The 22,615-nt window shown below is 45.5% G+C and overlaps 1 protein-coding gene across 1 annotated transcript in view; it reads right to left on the reverse strand.

The window, feature by feature from the left end:
• Positions 1 to 22,615, reverse strand: part of fto (FTO alpha-ketoglutarate dependent dioxygenase) — a 126,022-nt gene that overhangs the window by 3,882 nt on the left and 99,525 nt on the right. The window lies entirely within an intron of this gene.

A 22,615-nucleotide genomic window follows, 5' to 3' on the forward strand; every position in this document is an offset into this window, starting at 1 on the left:
AGAACATCACTCTCTGTTGTTGCAGTCATGACAGAGCGGTGAGAAATCCAGCCTTCTCATGTCACCGTGTGATTTTTATATGATTAATAATCTGGGGTTACTTGTAATTTCTACAGTGTTGGGAACCCCCACAGACCTTAGCCACATCTTTTGTCAGACCAGTGTAAATATTTACTGCGGTGACTTGGTGTTGCTCTCTGCTGTCATTGTAAATCTGCCCTCCCTCTGCCTCCTGACAGATGAGAGTGACCCCTGACCTGGAGGTGCACGAGGGAGGGGGGGGGGATGGCATTTGTATGTTGTGTGTGTAGAGACTGTGTGTGAGTGCTTGTGAGTGGTGGAGTTTCCTTCTAAAGCCACAAGGCCAGTGAGACTCCCCACTCAGTCATTATGCCAGGGTCTGTCATATCATATCCCTTTACCCCATCCACACCCTAAAAAACCTCAACTAACCCGCTCACACACACGCACATGACCACCACCACCTTGTGGCCGGCGACTAACGGAGGGGATGGAGAGGACATGGACAGCTCAAGAGAAGAATATGGGGGTCGGTTATGGATGGGATGAGGGGATGTTAAAGTTGTCAGGGGACAGCCGGGGGCTGCCACAATTTGTGGTTATATATTTTCACCGGAGCCACTTAATGTTCAACTGGCTCTCGGCCTAAGTGCTGCATTTTGGTGCGGTTAGCCCTTTAAAGAGCTGCTGCATTACGGCGGTGAGGAGCAGCATTAACATCCACTGTTCCAATATATCTTCTGCGCTCTGGATCAGGGCCTGATAATAGCATCTGTTAACATGCACTAAGTACCATTATGTAGCACATCACTTCATAAATAATACGATTAGGCGACCTTGGGGCTTTGCGACGAGCCGTGTGTTTAAATGTTCTCATCATTTATTTAGGGTGCGAATTAAAGGAAGCGCCACTTCAGAGAAGGAGGAGGCGGAGGAGGAGGACATGGCTGGCATACATATCTACAGAGTGTGCGAGAGAGAGAGAGGGAGAGAGAGTGCAAACTGACCCAGACAGCACACACTCACACACACACTGTGTGGTTCTGCTGACATCAGCTCGAGGACACCATAGGCCAAGGGATCCCAGGCCTTTGATTTGGTCTGATTACGTATGCATGCAGTAGAGCTGTGAGAGAAAACACTCGCCTCTTCTCTGCTGCCCTGACTCGTAATGAAAGGCTACATACCGTAAAAAACCTGACCGGCCGCCTTCAGCGCAGCCGCTGAATTTATCTGACAGGGGATCTTGCAACATTAGCTTGCAAATAGAAGGCTCCTGGTTTACCAGAGATATAGAAGATATCAAGACTGGAAGACTATCAAAGATAATATAGTGCAGGTAATTCAGCACACACTTTTACACAATCTACCACTGTTCACAGAGTGCCGTCTCTTGACTGCTAAAATGGAACCAAACAAAAAGTCAATATCAAGCGAGGTGCCTTAAGCTCTCCTGGGCTCTCGCTAGAAATTCAGTGTAAGCCACAGTGACGTACAAACAAGGCTTACCAAAAGACTTTCCCATGGCAGAACAGCCCACCTTAAAGTTAAGGTCAAAGACAAAGAGGTGTGCGTGTGTGGGGGGGGGGTGGTTGAGCAGGCACAGAATGCGCTTGTGAGTCCGGGCTGTTCCAATGGATTAACCCCAGACAGATATGGGCCTAACTATCCCATCTGGCGCTCGGTCAAGAGAGATTGGCAACACAATCACTCATTTCAATTTGCCCTGAAACCTTATAGCCTGGCAGGCCCCCGCTCAAATGGTATGCTAATGTGAAAGGTATCTAGGATTCTATCGCCTCTATTCCACAGAGGCCTTTCCCTCCACGCAGCACAGTGCACTTGAACTGCGGCTGGGGCGGGAGCTCCGACGGCCCTCGCTGCAATAAGGGCCGGAGCCCCCTTTGCGCTCAAACTAACCACTTTAGCTAAAGTGAGTGTTAATTATGGACAGGCAAAGCAGTCAATAAAAGGTTAATGTAAAAGTCAAAGGATAAATTCCTTTAAGCATTGCATCATTCCACCATCTCCAACACACTGCTCGCAGGTCTCCTAATCAATACGTTTTACTGTAATGCGCTCCCCATCGATCCCCAACGCCCCCCCTCCCTTTGCTCCATGGTCCAGGCTCCATCACTTGGTTAAAGAAAGGATAGGGAGAAGGGAGAGAGAGGTAGGTGGAGGAGAGGGAGAGAAAAACGAGTAAATAAAATGATTAACCTCGGTTTCACTTTGTTGTTTCACTCTTAGTCTCTCGCTGAAAGGCTTGTTAGGAGAGTGCATGGTGGTCCGATATCATCGCTGCCATCACCACCAATACCGACCATCACGGTCATCAGCATCATCAGCCCACTCAATCTCTGGCCGGTGCGTAATTGTGTAGCAGTACACTCAAGCGGGGCCATACATTAAAAGACCCTCTGCTCTTAACAGGATGGAAATCCGCCTAATAGACAACATCAGTGCTTCCAACTCCAGCAATTACACTGATAAATGCACAATTGTGTCAGGCCGAGTGAAAAAGAACCCAGAGAACGCAGATAGGAGACAACGCTTATTGCATTATTGTTACAGGAGGTCATTTGTAACCACATGGGACTCGGCAGCCTGGGCTGCTTGACTCAGGACATCATTTTAGGTCAAAGGGTGGAGTCACACTATGCTGATGGGAAGCATTTAGGAATGGATTTAAAGAGGCTTGGATATAGATTCTAAACTGGATGTGTTTGAATGATATAAGGCTACATTTATATAGTGCTTTTATCCAAAGTGCTTCACAAGGTTTTTGCCTCCTATTCACCCATTCAGATACTGATGGGTGCTGGCCTGACCACCTGCCCATTTCTTGCCCAAGGACACTTCACCCCGACGTGTAGTTAAGGGATCGAACCGCCAACCCTGTGATCAGTGGATGAGCCGCTCTACCTCTTGAGCTACAACGGCACCTCAATTGTCAGTTGTTGGCTCAATATTTTTAACATGTAAGTACTCAACAAAATATATTACAAAGGTCAAGTCGCACACACACACACAAAAATAAAACTACATCTTTTCTGCTGACAGATTTGTGCCCATGAATACCTGAATGTTTTGCAGAGTCACAGTGTGCTGAGGATCACCGCCAAAACATGAGTTACACCCACAAGGTGCTAAATTAATGGAATTTGTTTTTGAGATATAAGCCATGCCCAATGTATTGGCTTCATCAAAGCGAAGCCCGTGTGAAGATGAAATGACGCAGAGCATCAATCAATCATCCCTGTCAGTTTTGAGGTGTATTATAAGCCTGTTCTGATCAAGGGGAGGCAAAATACCTTCAGGTCACCTGCTTCCTCATGCACCGCCTGCGCTTCATCTGACTCTCTAGAAATCCTGTGCAGGTGTGAATTTTTATGGTCTTGGCAACCGGAGTGCCCGATAGCTGAGAATGCAATCAAACAAGTCATGAAAAAACAGGCATGTGTCTCATAAATCAGCTTGCCCCTGAAGGTAAGGCATGCAATCACGTCCCACAGAAAGAGAAGAAAGAAAGAAGTATATTATCCATGTACATTCGGTATCCATAAAATGTTGTGTAAGAAATGAGCGATTGAGCACATCTGTCTTTGTATGTCATACGGTTACATAATGGGTGAGAGAGAGACAGACAGATAGCTTTTTATCTACATACCTATCTTTCTACTGTGCTGTGCAGGATATTAGTCGTGTCATGCAGAGGACAGTATAACAGGGAGACGTTAAGAACAAGGCTCAACCTGTGAAGTGTCAAGCTTTGGATCGCAACCTGCACCACCCAAGACTCCAAGGGGTCCTGTGAACTCTCCGGGCTGTTCTCATTATAGCCTGAAACAGAGCCTCAGATCCCCACCCACCATCCCCAACTCCCATTATCCCAATCACTGCCACATTCAGCGTTATGTGTAAAGTGGTGCAGAATGTGAGCCAGCCAGCCAGAAAGCGTGGGCAGGGCTGTGTCTTAACCGTTTCCTTAGGATCAATCAAACGCTATTGTGTCTGCAGACAGCTGCTGACTGTACACTTTGTGAGTATGTGAGGTGGGCAATTGTGGAGAGCGAAACGGAGAGAGAAGGGGGGGAGTCATCAGATGCATGACATATGTTCCTTTCATTTTGATTCCCTCTAAGGAGCCTGGCCTAATAAAACTAACATCTGATGCACTCTTTTTCCCTTTAATTAATGGTTGTGGAAACCACACAAAAATGCATTAGCAAAGGGGGGGAGGGGGTGGTGGGGGTTGCAGGAGACGAGGTGGGTGCTGCATGGTGCTTTCAGTGCTCTCCCCCACGTGCCACCATGACTCTGCTGCTGCTGCCGCTGCTGCTGGGAACAATGATTCTGCCGGGGAGCATGGGTACCTCTACTCTGGGTGGGGCAGCTCCTTCCACATACTGTGTGAGGAGTCCCTTTTGCCAGCTGCAGTCTGAGCTGCTCATTAAACCACATGAAACAAATAAGGCTCATTATTTGGCGGGCCAGAGCCCGAGTTTGCGTCGGCGCAATGTACTGCACGCTGACTTGGTTGGAGCCTACGGCAGAAACAGGGTTGGTTCGTTGTACCTGCACAGCCCCTGCCTCTTTCACACCCTAAACGTGTTTGATGTGGTCTGGCTGGCTGCCCCGTCTAGAGCAGGGTGAACCAGATGTAACTGAAAAACACACACAAAGCCAGGTAGCCTCTAAATAGCCTTCATAATTGGAGGCAATAAAACACTATTGCAGTCTGGAAGTGCAAAGGAGGCAAGCCCCTGAACTACAGCTACTGCTCTCAAAAACCAGGTGGACGTCCATTAGGTGCTTAACAGCGTAACAAATTACCGAACACCCTGGCCTGCTCCTCCTCAGGCTATGGGATGGAATGTGGCCCTAATGTCAACACAGGCGCAAAATTTACGAGCAGACAACTATTGTTCAAATGCAATCAGGTTCTAATAAAAAAAGAGGCAGGAAAAGGACAAACAGATAGGGCCCTCCTGGCCGTTTACTCTTCCGACAAGGGGCGGGGAGACAGATCACCCCCTAAGGCTCTGGATCTGTGTGTGTTAGTGTGTGTGTATGTTTGAGGGGAAGAAAGAGTCAGAGAGAGAGTTAGTGAGCCTGTGTGTGTGTGTGTGTGTGTGTGTGGGTGGGTGGGTGTGTGTGCTCCAGGCTGACAGGGGAGGAATGAGAGTGACTGCAGCTTTTGGCCTACTAGCCACCTGTGCCAGGCTACAGGCTAGCTCAACATAAGCAGCTGGCTTGAAGGAAAAGTGAAAAAAAAAAAGGCAAAAAAACAAACGTTTACTCTGGGCCCCGCCAATAACACCCAAAGGAATACACTCAGCGGAGACGGATGCCTAGCTCAACACAACAACCCTCTCCATCATAGTCCTAAATGAGCCACACGTGGCCAAATACCATAGTGAAACATTTTGATATATACAGGCAAAACTAATTAGAGTCGGTTCTAAAGAGACACTGAAGTTTTTCCTGATGACGCTGTTTATTTATAAAGCCCAGGAGAGAAAATGGTGCAATACGAGGACTTGATGGCGAGGGTAAAGAGGTTACGAGCCTGCGAGTGATTGCACTTTTTCACAGCTCGGAGTTCGAAAGGCTGTAAATCTGCTGTTAGGGAATCAGGAAGAGGGTTACTGTGGCGTTGGGAGCACTAACTCTTAGTTTTCCAGGGCACACCGTTGCTGTGAAAACTTGTTCTCAGAGTGTTCTTGTAAAACGATCATTTTTTAACCCTCATCCACCACATACCCCCCTCCCAGTCAGTGCCTTGTGGGCATCATCTGAATGGTGCAATAAAGCTGGTGATGGATGAGGCTTGCCTCAACAGCTATACAGCCAAGCCATTGGACGACACCTGACCCCAGTCACATGATAAGGTCGATCCAACGTGGGCACAATTCCCACCTGTCTTCAGGTGACAATGGCGGGGTCAAGCTGGCCCAGCTAATTATAGTCTATTGTAACTTCAATTGCCTGGTTACAAGTCATCCTTCTAGCTCCAGGGGACGTGGTGTTAAGTTCTGAAGCCTTTGTGTAAGTTAAACTGTGAGATAGAAGCTTTAAACTGCTGCACAACACATATAAGGTTTCAGAAACATATTAAACTGCTTTACAAAAAAGAAGACACTGAGTTTGTTGTTCCCTTTAAACAAACAATAAACTCTACGAGAGCAAGTGCTTCGTATAAATATGAGATTTGGTTCAAACTGCATACAAACAGTCAGCTCATTGTTGACCTCGTCTGTCATGATGAGATCACATATATGGCTGAGCAAGCCAGTGACAGTAAACACGCCCTACAAAAACAGTCGTAAATCTCACATCCCATAAATTGAACAGGTCTAGGCGTAGGCTATTCTATGACCATCATCATAGACAAGACAGTCTTGTAAAAACAAAGAGAACATTTGATCTCATATTAATTTAAGATAAATGTTATTTTTTTAATTAACTATAAAAAAAACTAAAAAAAACAACAGATAATGAGATGTGATGATTTGCTTATCCTTTGTGACGTACACTCAATTCAAAACAGCACAAAAACAATATATTTAAATGCTATTCCTGATCAACTTCATTGATTTTTGTAAATATGTTTGCTTATCTTGAATTTGATAGCAGCAACATGTTGGGACAGAGCCTTCCTGGGAAAAACACCTGTTTGGCACATACCACAGGTAAACAGGTTAATCGGTAACAGGTGATAGAATCATGACAGGGTGAGAAAGGGGCATCCTCAACAGTCGTTCACAGGCAAAGATGGGGCGAGGTCCGACACTTCAGAAAAAACACGTGATTATATAAAGGATATTGCCACGTGGGCTTTGGGACGCTTCGTAAAACTGTTGTTCGGTAAACACGGTTCATTTATAAAAGGATGCATTCTTTCTTCATTTGTGTTTTACACAGCGTCCCAACTTTGGGGTTGTACACAACAATGAAATCGAAAAATGTCATCAGAAATGCATGACTTGCAGTAAAATGAATATGTGTATGCTAGAGAGAAAAGATAAAAAGATAAAGAACACACCACTAAATCTGTTACTTTAAAAGGTATATCATTTAAGTTTTGACTTTTCATTCAGGGCATACTCATGCAAACTTCTTGCACCTTTAGACAAGCAATACCAGAAAGTAACATGAGCATGATTTTTCTGGCAGGACATTTACTGTATTTCAGCTGGTTTCTGTTTTTTAAATTAACCTTTGAATGTGCAAAAAAAATGAGTGGCAGACAGTGGAAGATGTCCACATTCCCATCCCACATTGGCAGCTGCCATAAGTCAGCAACTAAAACTACCATCACTCACTCTATTTACAGTACAGGGTGAACTCATTCTGAAAATGTCAGGCTGGGTATACAGTAACTTATGACTCGCACTTTCCCAGATGTATTTTTTTTTCTTCCAGTAAACAAACAAAAGTAAAAGTCCCAAACTCAGCGAAGCTTCTCATCTGAGCCTGGGAAAGGCCTTGAAGTAGTTGCACCGCAGCGATGTAAGCGTGTGTGCATTCATGCGTATTATGCGTCCATGCCAGAGGAGTGCTTACCGCCAGGTGTTTGAACTTCTGCATCACCTGGTGCTCCTGCTGCGTGAACACGAGTTTTGTTTCACCCTATTAAGTAAATAGTGTAATTAAAGGGCCTCAGCATTTAAAACGCTGTGAACAGCCAGCAATTTGTGTGGAGGAGCAGCCAGGCCGGGCCCTGAGGCGCTGCACCAAACAGGATACAAAGAGCGCACACAGCCAGCCTGTACAATGGTGTGCGTGTGGGTGTGTGTGTGAGTACATATGTACCTGCCTACGCAGATGAGCTGGTGTGATGTTTGCGTAGGCATGAGTGCAAATCACTCACTGAAAGTTGTTTTGGGTGTTGACACAAAAGCTTCTTGTGGTCGAACAGGTACTTGATAATGTTCTGTTTGTAGTGACAATATAAAGACTGAGAGCTATGTATCATAAAACCTAGCCCTTTGTCTTCAGTGGCACAGGCATAAATTGATACAGAAGCAAGTCAAAGAAAAAGGTGACACACTGGCGTAGCCAGTTTGCCACAATGGACAATAATAAGACAGATGCCACACGCAGAGCTCAGCACAATAAAAACACAGGGATTACAACTGAAGTGCGAACACATATCAACTCTCTTCATTGGTTTCCTCTTTTAATTTCCATTCCACAAACATCCCCGCTCGGCTCTACCTATCCCGGCGAGGATGCTTCTTACTAAAGTCTCTGCCCTTACTGCTGATCCGGGGTCAGCTGTGGGGAGTAAGAGAGGGATAACCTCTTTCTGAGCCCCAAAGAAGCCCAGATGGCTGTGCGAAAGCTCTGATCCAAAAACTAGCTTACAACTCAATCGCTGTGGCCACATCTCCAAGTGCACAGTTTAACCCCCTTCGATGTCAGCCAAGGTCACAGATGCACACTTGAGAGGCAAAAAGAGCCAGGAGTGAAGTGCTGCCAGAGTCGAAGGAATTAGATCCCGGCTGAGTGGCCCTCATCTGGCTAAGCCTGGTAAGTAGCAAGACTAACAGGCTGAGGCACGGTGGTTTGGGTTCGCAGACACACACGCACACACACACCCATGCTTGTAAGCTTGCACGCAAACAGACACACACATATAGAAGGTGGTAAACACACACTTAACATAGACACACACACATACACGGAAGGACTCAGAGGGCTACAGATGGTGTGCCCTGGGCCTGGTGACTGGGGCTCTGAATGAGCTAGTTTTAGATCCAGTGTGGAAGCTGCCACGACGTGCAGGGCTCAGGGGTTGGGGCGGAAGACAAAGAACAGCGGAAGGAGTGCAAGAGGGGAAGAGGAGAGCGGGTGGGGTCTAACTCCTTTCCCTGCATGGGGCCTCCTAACATTTTTAGTACAACATCAACATGTCACTGTCCATTCGTCCCCTTGCCCTATTGCCCCTGTCCTACCCCCGTGTCTCCCTACACGCCTAATAGTGCAAGCACACACCCCCACAACTACACAAACACCAACGTACACGCACACACACTCTGGGAGCCAGCGGCCACTTCAGCCGTAATTCCGCCTGACTTCCGCTGCCTGACTGGCAGGAGACAGGGAGGGTGAGGACAACAAGCTGTGAATACGGGAAGAGACAGAAAATCATTGAGAACCTTGCCTTTATGAATCTTTGATGAGAGAGAGTGTGGGTTGGTGGGGGCTTTGCCTCTGGTTAAATCAGAGCATAGCGTGTGTGGTGTGTGTATGACTGCCAACAGAGGTTGAGATAAACAGGGCCTGGACCGGGCCCAGACAACTGCAAACCCCGCAGTCGGGAACACTTGTCCCGGCAATTAGTCCCTGTCCTCCCTGTTCATGTTGCAGGTAAGTTGTGTTGGTAGCTTGCAAAAGAGCTGCATCTATGAAGTGCCTAGAAGCCCAGCGAGGGGTGGAAGGTTGAGATGTAGAAGGAGCTCTTTGTGTAAGAGTCAAAGACATCTTCCGTGTTTAATTATGCAGCTGGCAACACCTCAGTTTACTACTGATGAATCACTCAATCACTCTCTGTGTACAGGAGTTAAACAAAATAACAGACGCGCTTCATTAAAAGGAGTCAAATAAGGTTGCAGGTCTAATGGTTAGTTTGAAGATGTGACTTCTTTTTCTTTCTGTGTATATGTGTTTTTTTGTAATACAGTCCCCTTGACATTTTAATACGTTTTTGACACATGCGCTTCCACATTTTGGCACAAACATGAAATCGTCAACACTTAAGATTCTACTGGTCCTATCCCTTGCTATGAGGCCACTGGATCTCTGCTTTAGTTTCTTCTTGACTTGCAATCTGATGTAAAACACTTGGCTACCACTTAAATTTGTTTAATGTTGTAGTAGCGACTCAGAAAGTTATAAAATTAAACCTTTGTCAACGCACCGAAACAGAACTTGAGGTCTAAATGAAGAGCATTCAAACATATTAATATCTTTTAAGATGCTTGTCCTATTCAGTCGAATTTTGCAGGAAGTCCTAAGCCTGTTAATTTTTCTGTTTATGGCTGACACGGCTGGTAATAACCTCAATTTCTCATCTGAGAGAGGACCAGTTTAACATTCACTAACAAGACTGGCTTTCTGCCATGATAAATGACATGCAGCTATGTGCAATAAGAAAAACAAACAATATGACGAGCTGATAGCATGCTGTCCTACATGGCAGTTTTTATAATTAACAATGATAAAGCATGTTGCAATGTCTTGTAAGGGCATACTGGCTTGCAATTTAAGCGTGGGAAGTTGTATTACACCCACGCCCTTGCGGTGTTCCTTCTTTCACTGTTCATTGTTTTACCCTCACACCTGTTCTGACATCGGACACATGAAACGCAGATGATGACTCAGAGGAGGTTGTTTTAATTAACAATACAAGACACGTTACAACAACTCTCCTTCAAATCTCTGAAACTGCTTTTTAATAGATGTCAAGCAGGTGCCAATTTTCTTCTCAACAAGACTTGGGTTATGTTACGAAACAAGCGGAGCAGCATAGTAGCTTTATCTCATCTGCCACCTGTGACAGCTCAGAATTCAGAGTCCTCCAGGAAGCTCGGCTCATGTTAATGTGTCACCAATGAGGCCTTTTGAAGACTCGATTCATCCATCTGTCAGCAAGCACAGAGGTGCTGCCGACTGATTTCTTTCGATCACATAAGAGCTTGGCACTGAGATGAACTGTCTTAAGCTGATCAAGAGTTGCCTTGGCTTCCATCTACATCTGTCAGGTTCAAACTTTACACTTCACTACACATGTTGATCACATATAGCAAAGTACAGGCAAAATTTCAAGCTGCTGTTTGGACTAATCTACTTTAGGCTTGAATTAACACAGGATGTCTACTTTTCTGGGATCCTGACATGAAAGCGCAGGATTGATTGACACCCAAAGTGCCTTTTCTCACACCTTGTAGACCTGCCATAACTGTGAACTTGTGGCTTCCTATAGCCTCAGGAGAAGACAATGGAGAACCATGCCAGGTTTGGGTTGGGTCGCTTTATAGGGCAAGAGCGAGTCTAACAGTGCCCCCTGATGGTTTGTGCGTGCTTAGTGCCAGGTAGGGAAGCTATAGTGTGACTAGAAAAAGTAATGCTAACGAAACAACATTGTCTGACATCAAATGGAGCCTTTGTTCAGCCTTTGTTTGCAGGCAAAGGGAGGTGAAAAGAGCAGTACTTAGCAGAGCAGCTAACCTGTGGCCATATCTGCTGGACAAATCAATAGAAGTGTCTGAGAGCATAGCAGAGTGTGCTGGAGGGGCTACCCCTGGCCCGCTGCCCCCGGGCCCCTCCTGGGGGGTACCTGCCTGTCTCTTCACCCTCCATCGCTTCTGCCTCAGTGCTCCCGTCCTCCTACTACTCACTCATACACACACACACATGCGTGCAACAAGCCCACATATGCTTTAATACAAGAGTCCTGTGACATCTCGTAGCGCCATCTATACTATGACGTGCACAGGGGATCTGCATTGTCTAAAATGTTATGCTGCAGATGTATTGTATAAAAGCATAGACAAGGAAATGTACACACAGACAATATTGTCCCCTGATACCCTATAGTACATGGACCACAATATGGACAAGCTTCAAATGGGTTCCCGTTGTAGTGGTCTTTCACACAGCAGGGCAGAGGAAGCTGTACCTAATGCACAACAGAACACCTGACCCTAAAGCCCTGGAGAACAGTAACAGCAGTCCCTCCTCCAAACTGCAGGAATCCAATTCTCTAAAAAGGCAGAGACCCTTCCCCTCAGCTCTCCCCCACTTGCTGCTGCCTACTTACTTTCAATCACAGTTAACATCACAGAACAAGAAGTGGAGGGATGGGAGGAGGCGAAACACAAGCCTGCTGCACAATGCACTTGTCTGGCAGCTGCTTGCTCTGACATTTGAGGCCATGGGGACCTTGTTGAAAGAGCAGATGCTCACTGATGTACAGGCACAGGAACATGGCAACTACACAAGTGGCTGAAGCAGAAAAAAAAAAAATCTGCACAAACATATGACAGAAAAGAACAGGGGGGAAAGGCTGTGGATGGCAGGCTCACGCAGAGATGTGTTGAGTGTGGAAACACACGGCCACAAATACACAGCAGAGTGGACATGGCACACTGACATGCACATAGATAAAAGAAGACACCAGTGAGATGGATGGTAAAAAAAGAGTTACGCACTGACGAAAAATACACTTGGAAACTGCACTAAAGACATGCATACACACATGTACGGAGAGAAACGCACACTTCAACACATGACTATATAAACAATGTTCTGGATGTATGGTACATGCTTCCACTATCCCAATGGACAGGTAGAGTACAAGCTGCCCCAGCCTCCGCACATTAAAATAGAAACACACAACCAACCTATATACAACTTTTATACTGACCTATATACTGAGTGCACCTTGTAGGCACAGTGGGATATCTTGTTATTATGCCAACAATCTAATTCAGCTCGCTGCAGCAACATTTGAGTGACAACATGTTCCTGAAACACTGGCATCACTGGTATAAATTAACGGGAAAGGACAGAATTCACTGGTTAGGGCTGGAAGAAAGCCAAGAAAAGACAAGTGCAGAGGGAGATGGAGGAGAAAAAAGAGAAGTAGCAAATAAGGAGTGATGGAAAGATGAGATGGGAGGAAAACAGATGGAAACAAAAGAGAGAAACACAAGAAGACACAGAATGCGAAGTGAGAGAGGTACAGAGCAGGCGGCATCATGGTGCATCTCCGGCAGAGAGGAATTAGTTTCCGCAGAGGACCGCAGGCAGCATTATGGAAATGGGTGCCTGGCAGCTTCTTTGGCTGACTGTAAACAGGATCTTGGTAAGGCATACAGCCTCTGGTGAGGCCCACAGAGCCTGGCATCATTGCCGGTGCTGTGTCGGGCTGCAACACTCCCACGGTCCCTCCTTCTATCTGTCTGGTTCCTTTGCTCCAACCTGCCCAAACTCTGCTTGTGAGTAATTTATGAAGCAGGGTGGGGGTGGTTGCGGAAGCGGTACGCGTACATCCTGACACCAAATACATGACATGTTCCACATGTCTTCCCACGAAACTACAAAGAGCCCTTTTGTCTCTACAAAGAAAAAGAAACACCAAAAAGTAGTTGCGGCGTTGAGGGCGCTCGCATCACTTTGTGAACTGCTGTGAACCAGGTAGTTGATGGCAACCCTGGTTACGAAACCAGAATTAAAGTAGCTCGCTGTGCTAATGGTTAGCTTAAGTCCCAATTAAGCCGTTCATTCAAGGAATATGACATTACCTGGCAGCATTGTCTTGGTTATTTGGCAGCATTGTCCTCTGGTTATGCCAGGGTGCAGACATATTACACTGCCAAGTGAAAGGAAGTCGACCAGGCCAAAAGACAAGCCAGGAGTTAAGGGGCCTTAACAAAGCACAACCAGCGCACTCAAATATTTGTCCAATACTCATACAGTGCCAGATTTCTTCAAATGACTTTGTAGTCTTCAAACAGGACATTCAATAAAATCCACTTTGTAGATGTTACCAGCCCAGTTTCACTATCTCTTACCTCATTGCCCATAAATCTAATCCTCTGTCAAACAAAAAAAGTATCGCATTGAGTTGTCAACGTGTGCGAGCCTTTTATGTGCAAGTGTAAGTGTTTCTACTTGTCTGCCTCTTCACAGCAGCTCGTGCAGGCCCCTCTCTTCCTTACAGCTGTAGCCAGCACAATTACAGTAGCCCGCATTATCTTTGCCGTGCTGCAAAACAAAGTGCAGTGGCGTAATGCGAGGTCTTACACAAAAGTAAACAACTTCATCTGGTGTCTGAAATATGTGTCACTGCGATTGTGCAAAGCTGCCCATCGACACAGCCGTGTCGGGTTGAAGCAGCGTCTCCTAATTAATGAGAGAGGGAGACTGAGAGAGTCAAAGAGAGAGAAACTCTCTCTTCCACAGTTCTCCTTCAAACGAGCACTTCCTACGGGACTCCATTGTTTGGACTGAGGCATCATGGGTAGCCTTATTTACAGATTTTAATTGCTCTGGTGATCTGTGGGTAAAACACCCTGTCGTAATCACCCCACAATAGAATTGTTACTCTTTCTGACAATTGTAATAAAATGCTCTACAGCGTCCGGGGGAAAACGAGGAGGAGGAAACAGAGAAGGGCAGAGAAAAGGAAACACAGATGGTAGGCGATGTAAAGAAAAGCAAACAGGAAAAATAGAGAAAAAATAAATAAGGAGAAAATATTTTGGATGCAAATCTTCTCAGCGAGAGGAACTAATCCGAGCGGGCGGGAAGCAGGGATGAGGATGGGACTGTTGTCCAAGGAAATGATTGCTCTCCCACCTCAAAGTGACAACCATGAGAAGCTCACCGTTCCTGGACCTCCGAAGCGGAACCGCAGAGGAGACATGCGCTGCAACCATCACACAAACCACACACACACACATACACACAGACAGATTGGGAATGAGGAGGTAGGTCACCTACAGGAAGAGATTAGTGTCACCAGGCAGAGGTATGAACATGGGACTGTCAACCGCAGCTGTCCCTGATCTGGGAGGAGCTGGCACAACTAGCTTTCATGTACTTTCATACTGCTTTCAGAAAAGGTGGTGAAACACAGGTTGTGCTGGAGAAGAGACCGAAAGGTGGACAAAAAATTGAAATTAAACATAACGTGCAGGGATGAAATCAGGTCATTACAAATGAGTCACAAGAAAACTAGAAACACCAGTAATGTAATGCAATAAAACACTATCTTACTTTCAACAATCAGTTTGTGTGGAGGAGGCTACCTCGGCAGTTTGTTAGTTTACTCAATGCAATGGTGCTATTTGAGGCTGTACTTTGTGGTGGTGTTGTGTTGCACTACACTGCATACACTGAAATGTGTTTCTAATATTTTGTTCACTTCATTTGCATGTATCGTGAACTGAAACCCTCAATGGTAACACATTATTTAAAGGTCCTTGTAATAAACATTAGGTAATAGATAATATGACCCTTATACGTCCTTTTAAGATGCTTATTGCCATTAAAGGTGCAATATGTGAGAAATGGTCACCTTTTGAATTCATACTCAGATTAGGGAGCAGCATATAACCAGAGTAACTGCTAACTGCTGCTAACTGTAGCTGCCGTTAGCTAGTTAGCTCAGTTAGCTGTGCAGCTCGTAACTGGCAGCTTGGACAACCAGGGTTGGTGTTCACACCACTAGCTAAAGAGCTTTGGACCAGGACAGGCCGGGGCTAGCTGGTTAGCATGAAAACTTCAGTAGATATCTCTGCAACACAATACACAGACGTCATAATGTCAAAACTCTTATTTCTTCACATTCTATTAAAACCCTTTATTAAGTTAATTTTTCAACATTTTAAACTAGAAGTCTTACATATTGCACCTTTACTACAACTTTATCTGCAAAACAAGAGCATCCTTAATACATTTAGATTGTAAGATATGAATAAAAACCATTTGTTCCTTCGAATTGTTTAGAATTTATTGAGTTTAACAAACTTGCCTATTATGTCATTGTTAAACCTTTACTAAGCCTTTTGGTTGCTTTATTAAGATTAATACATGATTTATTATGCACTTAATTTGCAGTTAACTATTCACTAAATAAAAGTTCACTATGGTTGTATTTATTGCATTTAATTCTGTGTTTTTATTTATCTGGTTAATCTGTCTGTGGCACCTACATATGTATATATTGATCTTTTCCATATTTGTAATTTATTAGCTTCACAGAAGGACGTTTCAAAATGCTGTGCATCATTTTAGCACAGCTCTGAAAAGACACCGACGCCTCACTGCAGTCTGTTCGCTCCTGCTGAGACGCAAAGTAGCAGCTCCCCTTCTCTGTGAAAAAGCCTGTTTTACTTAAGTGTGTCAAACTCTATCCCATTATTATGCCTGCTGATAAAGGTAATACAAACACCCTGTGCATCAAAGGTCCATGAAAAATTAAACAGCCAATCAGCTGGCAATTATTCTCTTTAATCTCCCGGAGGCAGCCAATGGGGATGTGCCTCCGGTGGTGGCGGGCCTGGAAGGGATTCATGCCTTCAGTTCTGCACATTCCACAATCCAAACACTTACTTTGCATTATGCTCAGCTCAGGCTAAAATAAAGTATGGGCAAACTTTCTGAACTGTTTTACTTTTTCCTTATTTGTAAAAAAAAAAAAAAATACAGCATCTTGAGTATTGATATATTAAAGCCTGAAAAGTCAATTTGCCTTTGTTTCTCCTGGACTATAGACCGCTTAAAGACATTTTCGAGCGGACATGAAGACACTCTGTTCATGTTCCAAAGGAGCTGATCAATTGCTCATTTAAAGCAGCAGGATGTGGTGCCGTGGTGTTTAGAGGAGGTAATGTTTATTGTATCACAATCAGAGCTTCAGACTGTGGAGTCCAGTGTGTGCCGTTGATCTCCCGTTGTCAATGCCCTCTGTTAAAATATATTACAAAGTATTGACTATGTAGCTATGGATTACAATAGATGCAGATCAGCAGCTAAAAAAAAAAAAATGCTTATTACAGCTGCTACATGAAAATAGGAAATTGATGATCTTAATAGCCAGCTGCTGCCAGAACTCTCTCTGCTCTTCTTCAGCGAGTCATCTGCATCTTGATATGAAATTCCTGTGTGCCAAATTGCACCTGAAGTGACCTCGAAAAACAAGATACAGACTGTCTCACTCGGTCCGGTGCCGCTGTGGCTCGACCCACCAGTTTGATTCCTGTCACTCCTGTCCACGCTATCCTCGCACACACACACCGACTCCCTCCCTGTCCAATCGATGGGCGTGTGGAGCCGCTCAATGCCAATGATTCTCCCCTGATCTTAATTAGAGAAACACATCAGATACAAACGACATCTCAAATCAATCGACAAGTACAGGGTGAGGGGACTGGGGTCAGAAACAGAGGCAACTTTCAGCCTCTTTTTCCACAACATAAAATTAAACATTTAACTGCTGAATCCTAAAGTTTAACTAAACAGCTCTGAGGCCTCGTATGAAATGTAAGCAGCCCCATGCCAGGGATCTCTCCGGGTTGCAAATTAGTCAGAAACTTGCACAACATAATTGCCAAAAAGAGTTCCTACATGTGCTGATGAAATATTGATGGGGAGAGAGGTTATCCAGTCTGTCTCTGTCTCCTCCACCCTATGTTCTTTCTTTTTACTCTTCATCCCCATTTTCCACTCCATCTCTTCCCCACTCTGTCATGGCAGATGGATGGATGGTGGCGCAAAGGCAGAAACAGGCTGACAGGCTCCTTAGACGCATGGCTGAGTGTATAACTAGCAACATTAGTGAACACCTACACCTAAGGATCCCATCAAAGACAAGGGTATTTAGTGTGTCGTCTGGGGAAACACACACACACACACACTGAGAGACACACCTGTGTGTCAAGTACTAGTACACACATGTTCATTTTATTGGCACATGTGTGCACGCTGACATTGATTCACTCAAATATGTAAGCAAGTATGTTCACACACTGATATGTTGCACACACACATATACACACACACACACACACATGCACACACACGCACACACCACTAAGGGAGTCAATAGTGCTGATTTTCCTTGTCAGCTCCTCGGCAGGCACTGGTTTAAAGAGACATCAATCTGTGATGTCAGCACTTACCTAATGAACCCTCTCAGATCGATGAAAGCACTGGTCCGCTACACAGCCTGCCTGCACTGCCTCGCCTGCTTTTATGTATACTCGGACTCTTTTGGGATCTATGCTGGACCGCAACATGTCCAGGTGTGTGTGTCCATGTGTGCAAGCAGCTGCCTGGATAAATGCTAGCTGATGTATCCATTTCTTTCTGTGTGTTTCTAGCGTGTTTGCAAAAGTACTATAAATGTGTACACAAGTAATGAGTGTTTTGTGCGTAAATGTAATTGCGCAGCTATGCAGACATACGTAATAGTATGACTGTTTGCATACTTACTGTGCACTCCTTGTTCACATTTTTGTCATACTTGCCCTATTGTGTGCTGTAGTGTTTTTGTTAGTGCGTGGGAAATGTGCCTCCCCAATGTGTGAGTGTATGAACACGGAGTGAATTGATGGCCTACATGTGGTTGTGAATCCAAGTTTTGTGATGTCAGTGTCTGGTAAGCATAATTATGCGTCGGTGTATGTGTAATGTCTACGTCTGTATGTGCTAAATGGAAATGTCGAAAAACAAGTGTGGTCGTGTGTGTTTGCAAAGTCTAGAAGTGTTAAAAGTTTCTGAACTAAAATAGATTGGGTTGCATCGTGAATACATTTGCAACAATTGTTAGAATCCGGTTTTAAGTATAAACACATGCCTGTCAAACCAAACAGCTCCTGCTGTACCTGTAAACCTGTACTGATGTCCCTCCTTCCTCCCAAAATGCATCACTGGCGATGGCAATGGCCACAGAGGTGGCAGCAGCGTGAGATGCTGCACAATTAGATTAGTTCCATTTCCTTTGATCGGCCTCACCCCGTCCCATCTCGCATGTGACACTTCAAATGCAGGAGCCTTCCTGCGCCACTTAATTGACCAGAATAAACATATTATATTGTGATAAGTGTCGCGATTGTAACAAATTGTACGGCGTGACTGACACAAATCATGGCATTAGCCTTGCCTCTCTTATCGGCTGCCTCCTCGTGCCTTTTCAATAAACAATCTCGTAGACGGAGAAGAGAGAGGAGGGCAGAGCGAGGGAGGAGAGGAGAGGGGAGAGGGGAGGGATTGATGGCGGGTGAGGCGAACGGGAGCGCTGTGGCCACGATCTAACGTTTACCCACTTAACCATTCAAAAAGTCATCTTCCTCCATCAGCGCCTCAGTCGGCGCTGCATGAGAAACATTATCTTTCCGCAGGAGCTATCATTCACAGATGGCTTCCCCCTTCTCAGCAACCTGCCACCATGCATTTCCAGCACTGGGTATTGTGTGTGTGTGTCTTTTAGTGTGTGTGTGCCTGCTGGTATGGCCATGTGAATGGAGTAAGAAGTTCAGGGAAGAAGAAAACAAGAGGAAGAGGACATGTTCGTATATAGATTTTTTTGTACCTTCACATTTATGTGTGTAGAGGTTTGACAGGAGAGAGGGAAAGGATGAAGAGACCTGCTGGAGGCGTGGGGGGTGGTGGCTGGGAAGTGAGGGAGGCTGACGTGTTAATCAGTGAATCAGCGTCCATCCACTAATGTCTGCCAGTGTAAATAAGGCCCTCATCTCCTGCCGTCACATACGCTGGCTTTCCAGCCCATTAGGCCCGAGCTGGCTGGCTGAGGCGGCCCACCGCTCGCTGGAGACTCATTTACGTGTCTATAGGCATCTGTGGCTGGTGATAGGGAGCCCACGTGAAATTAATGGGACTATGGGTGCCGCCAGCCAGCCAGCCAGCCAGCCAGCGCTCCTGCGCCCACACACACACACACACTCTTTACACACACCAATCACCAGCATGTACGCTTGAATGCATGAGCTCGCACACCTACATGTGCACACACACACACACACACACACATAGACACACATGATGCAGTGGTTTTTATGCATGCTGGGTAAACTAACCTTTGCAGTAAAGATTTAGCAGCTTTATTAGTTTAGGAAATGGCTGTAATTAAGGATAATTCATAATGGCTGCTTCTCCCCTCTCTGTGGTATTAAAAGGGGGCCGGCCTAATTTAGGCTGCGAGCATTTGTGCACTAAGGCAGTAAAATGGGTGGAGTGGGGGAAATGCATAGGCCAGGAGAGCGAGAGGGAGGCCTCTGCAAGGTTTGGGTATACTGAATGGTCAGCGGGCCAGCTGAGGGTTATTGCCAAATGGTCTTTACACATCCTTCATAAAATTCAACTTCTCACACAGCAACATTTTATTTGTCTGACTGTTTCCAAAATTAACATTATTCATAGGGGGCATGCTATGAATCTAAGTAGAAAATAATGAAGGCAGGGCAATTTAACCATCACCAACCTGTAAATGTTTTAGGGTCTAAAACTGAAATTTTGTGTGACAGTTATTAATATGCCCAAAGAACACAACGTGATACTAAAAGGAAAAACATGAGAATCGCCTGAATTGATTTTTTCATTTCACAACAGCAGTAGAAGACAGATCTCGTGTGATCACAGATGTTATGACACTTAAGGATCCCTTGGCTCACGGGGGCGCATGAAGATGCAGCGGCTGGTAGCTCCTCCAAATCGTGTTACAGTTTTAACCGTCATTTTTTTTTTTGCTTTATTGCTGAAACACATACTGCCATCAGCATTGGAGAAGAAAAACAGGTGTTTTGGATTAAGAGCGGACTTTGAGACTATCACAGCACACTGTGTCTTTCGACCATCCTACCTGACCGGCCGGACCACCCCCGGGAGGAAGAGAGTCGCAATAAGAGCCATGCTAGTCCAGCATGGTTTAAGACTGTTCCTGGCTGATGTCTGGTTGCAGTGAAAGGAAATGGACAAAATGGGACTCAGGCTGGCCAAACAACATGAAATCAGAGACTGTTGTGCCCACAGAGAGCTGTCTCCACCACAACATCTTGGATCAAGCTGCAGCACTTGACGGGTCCTGCGCACTTGACAGACTTGCAGGACTGCAGCAGGACAAGGAAAGGAGGACTCTGCGTTTATAACATTGATACTTTGTTTCCCAGATATCGAACATTTTGATATGAAGATGCCGACCATATTATCATCACCATCATATTGCTGCTATTTACATTCACCTTGATGCAGATTCAAAAGATGCAGTATATGTTTGTGTATATCTGAATATCAATCACTATATATAAGTTCTGTAATTTGTGTAGCATGAAGGGGTTTACACACTTTAATGTCATTATGCAACCCTGTGTGGTATAATGACGAGTAAAAATACCCTGTACCCTTAGGTCAGTTTCTAAATCGTGGCAAGACAGGGCACTCCGATCCAAAACAATGAGACACTAATGTCTCAGTGCCAGGTGGCCAGCCAACCAGGGAAAAGGAAACAAGGGGCTGAGCATGTTCCCCAGGCTCCAGAGAAGAGGTGTGCGTCTGGGTCGAGCCCACGTCCTCCTCTCCTCCCCCACCGGAGCTGAGGCACGAAACCAGAGGACAAGATCAATAAGTCCACAGATGCAGCCAGCTCCTTTCACTCATTACCACTGATGAATAATAGAGGACAGCCCCCCGACCTCCTCGAGATTCTTGTCCTCTCTGCATGCGCACACATACGGAGACACTATAAAAACACACAGGACAGGAAGCTAAAGCAGATCAGATCAAGTTCAATCTCAGGTGTCAAAAATGCATTTTATCACTGACCTCCTACGGTCAAGGAACAACAACTACAGTTAGTGCTGTATCTAACAGGAGAGATATAAGATGCTGGAGCACTTTGTTCAACATGCCCAACTCACAAAAACCATTCTCATTCTCCCCGCTCTCTCAAAAAGAGGGCCTGTCTGAGCGATGGAAAAGAAAACAACAATTGGCCAAGTTCTGGTTGTAAATCCTGCTCCGAAGGCTCCTCAGTTTTGACTCAACACAATCTTCTACAGTGCACCTTTCACCTTCTTCTTTGCTGGACTGCTTCAGTGTATGAGCAGCAGTGAGGCACCTACCGTCAGTCCTTAAGTTACAGAAAAAAAAAAATCTGCGGCAGCTTAAAGCTACAACCAATCAATTATGGAGTAGCAACCTGTCCAAAATGTGATTTCCACACTGTCCGCCGCATCTTTCACACCATTATCGATTACCTTTGCTTGTAACGTTTTCTGTTAATTCTGTTCACCCACACAAAATCTATATGTGTGCATTTCAAAGCAGGCATCTGAGGCGAGCAGAGGCTGCCTCAGTTCTGCAGGCCAGACAATCACTGTCAATCTACCTAATGACCAAGTGTCTGCTGATGCATGCTAGTGAAGTGGGGAGAATCCCCGGGTGCAACATGAAGCAGAATGGAGAGCATCCCCTGCTTCTCAAAGTGTTGAAAGGGCATGTAAACCCCCCTGCTGGAGCTTTCCCGATGCTTCTCACTTTCCTCTGTAACTTTAGTTAGATCAAAGAGAATGGGGCCCTTAAGTAGAAGTAGTACAGATCAACTAGGGTCGGGCTGAGTCACATAAGGATGCAGAGGGAAAGTCAAATGATAGAGTATTCTGTCAGAGTGCGATTCCTCGGCTAACGAAAGTGTGTTTTAACAATGCATGGCGCAAGAAAGTCCTCCCTGTAGGTTTCGCTTCAATGAGGTAGGAGCAAAGGAAGAGCGGGGAGCAGGAAGTTGCAAGACAAGGGGGCCCGATGTTCCCGCTGTACAACCCTGCCCCCTCTACACTCCTGTGAGCGCGATGGCCCTGTCCGGTACATCAGCCTAAGGATGTAGGAGATTGAATCAGACCTGCCGGTTCGCTTGCCATTTCGGCAGCAAAATAAATGACAAGGCAAGTGCTGAGGGAGAGAGAGCGAGGGCAGCCCAAAGGTGTGACCCCACTGATGAGATGAGAGGCAGTCCAGACCTGCCAGACGCACTATTAGAATCCGAGACAGAGATGGGAGATGG

The sequence above is a fragment of the Pagrus major genome, chromosome 4, assembly GCF_040436345.1.
Source record: "Pagrus major chromosome 4, Pma_NU_1.0".
NCBI lineage: Eukaryota > Metazoa > Chordata > Actinopteri > Spariformes > Sparidae > Pagrus > Pagrus major.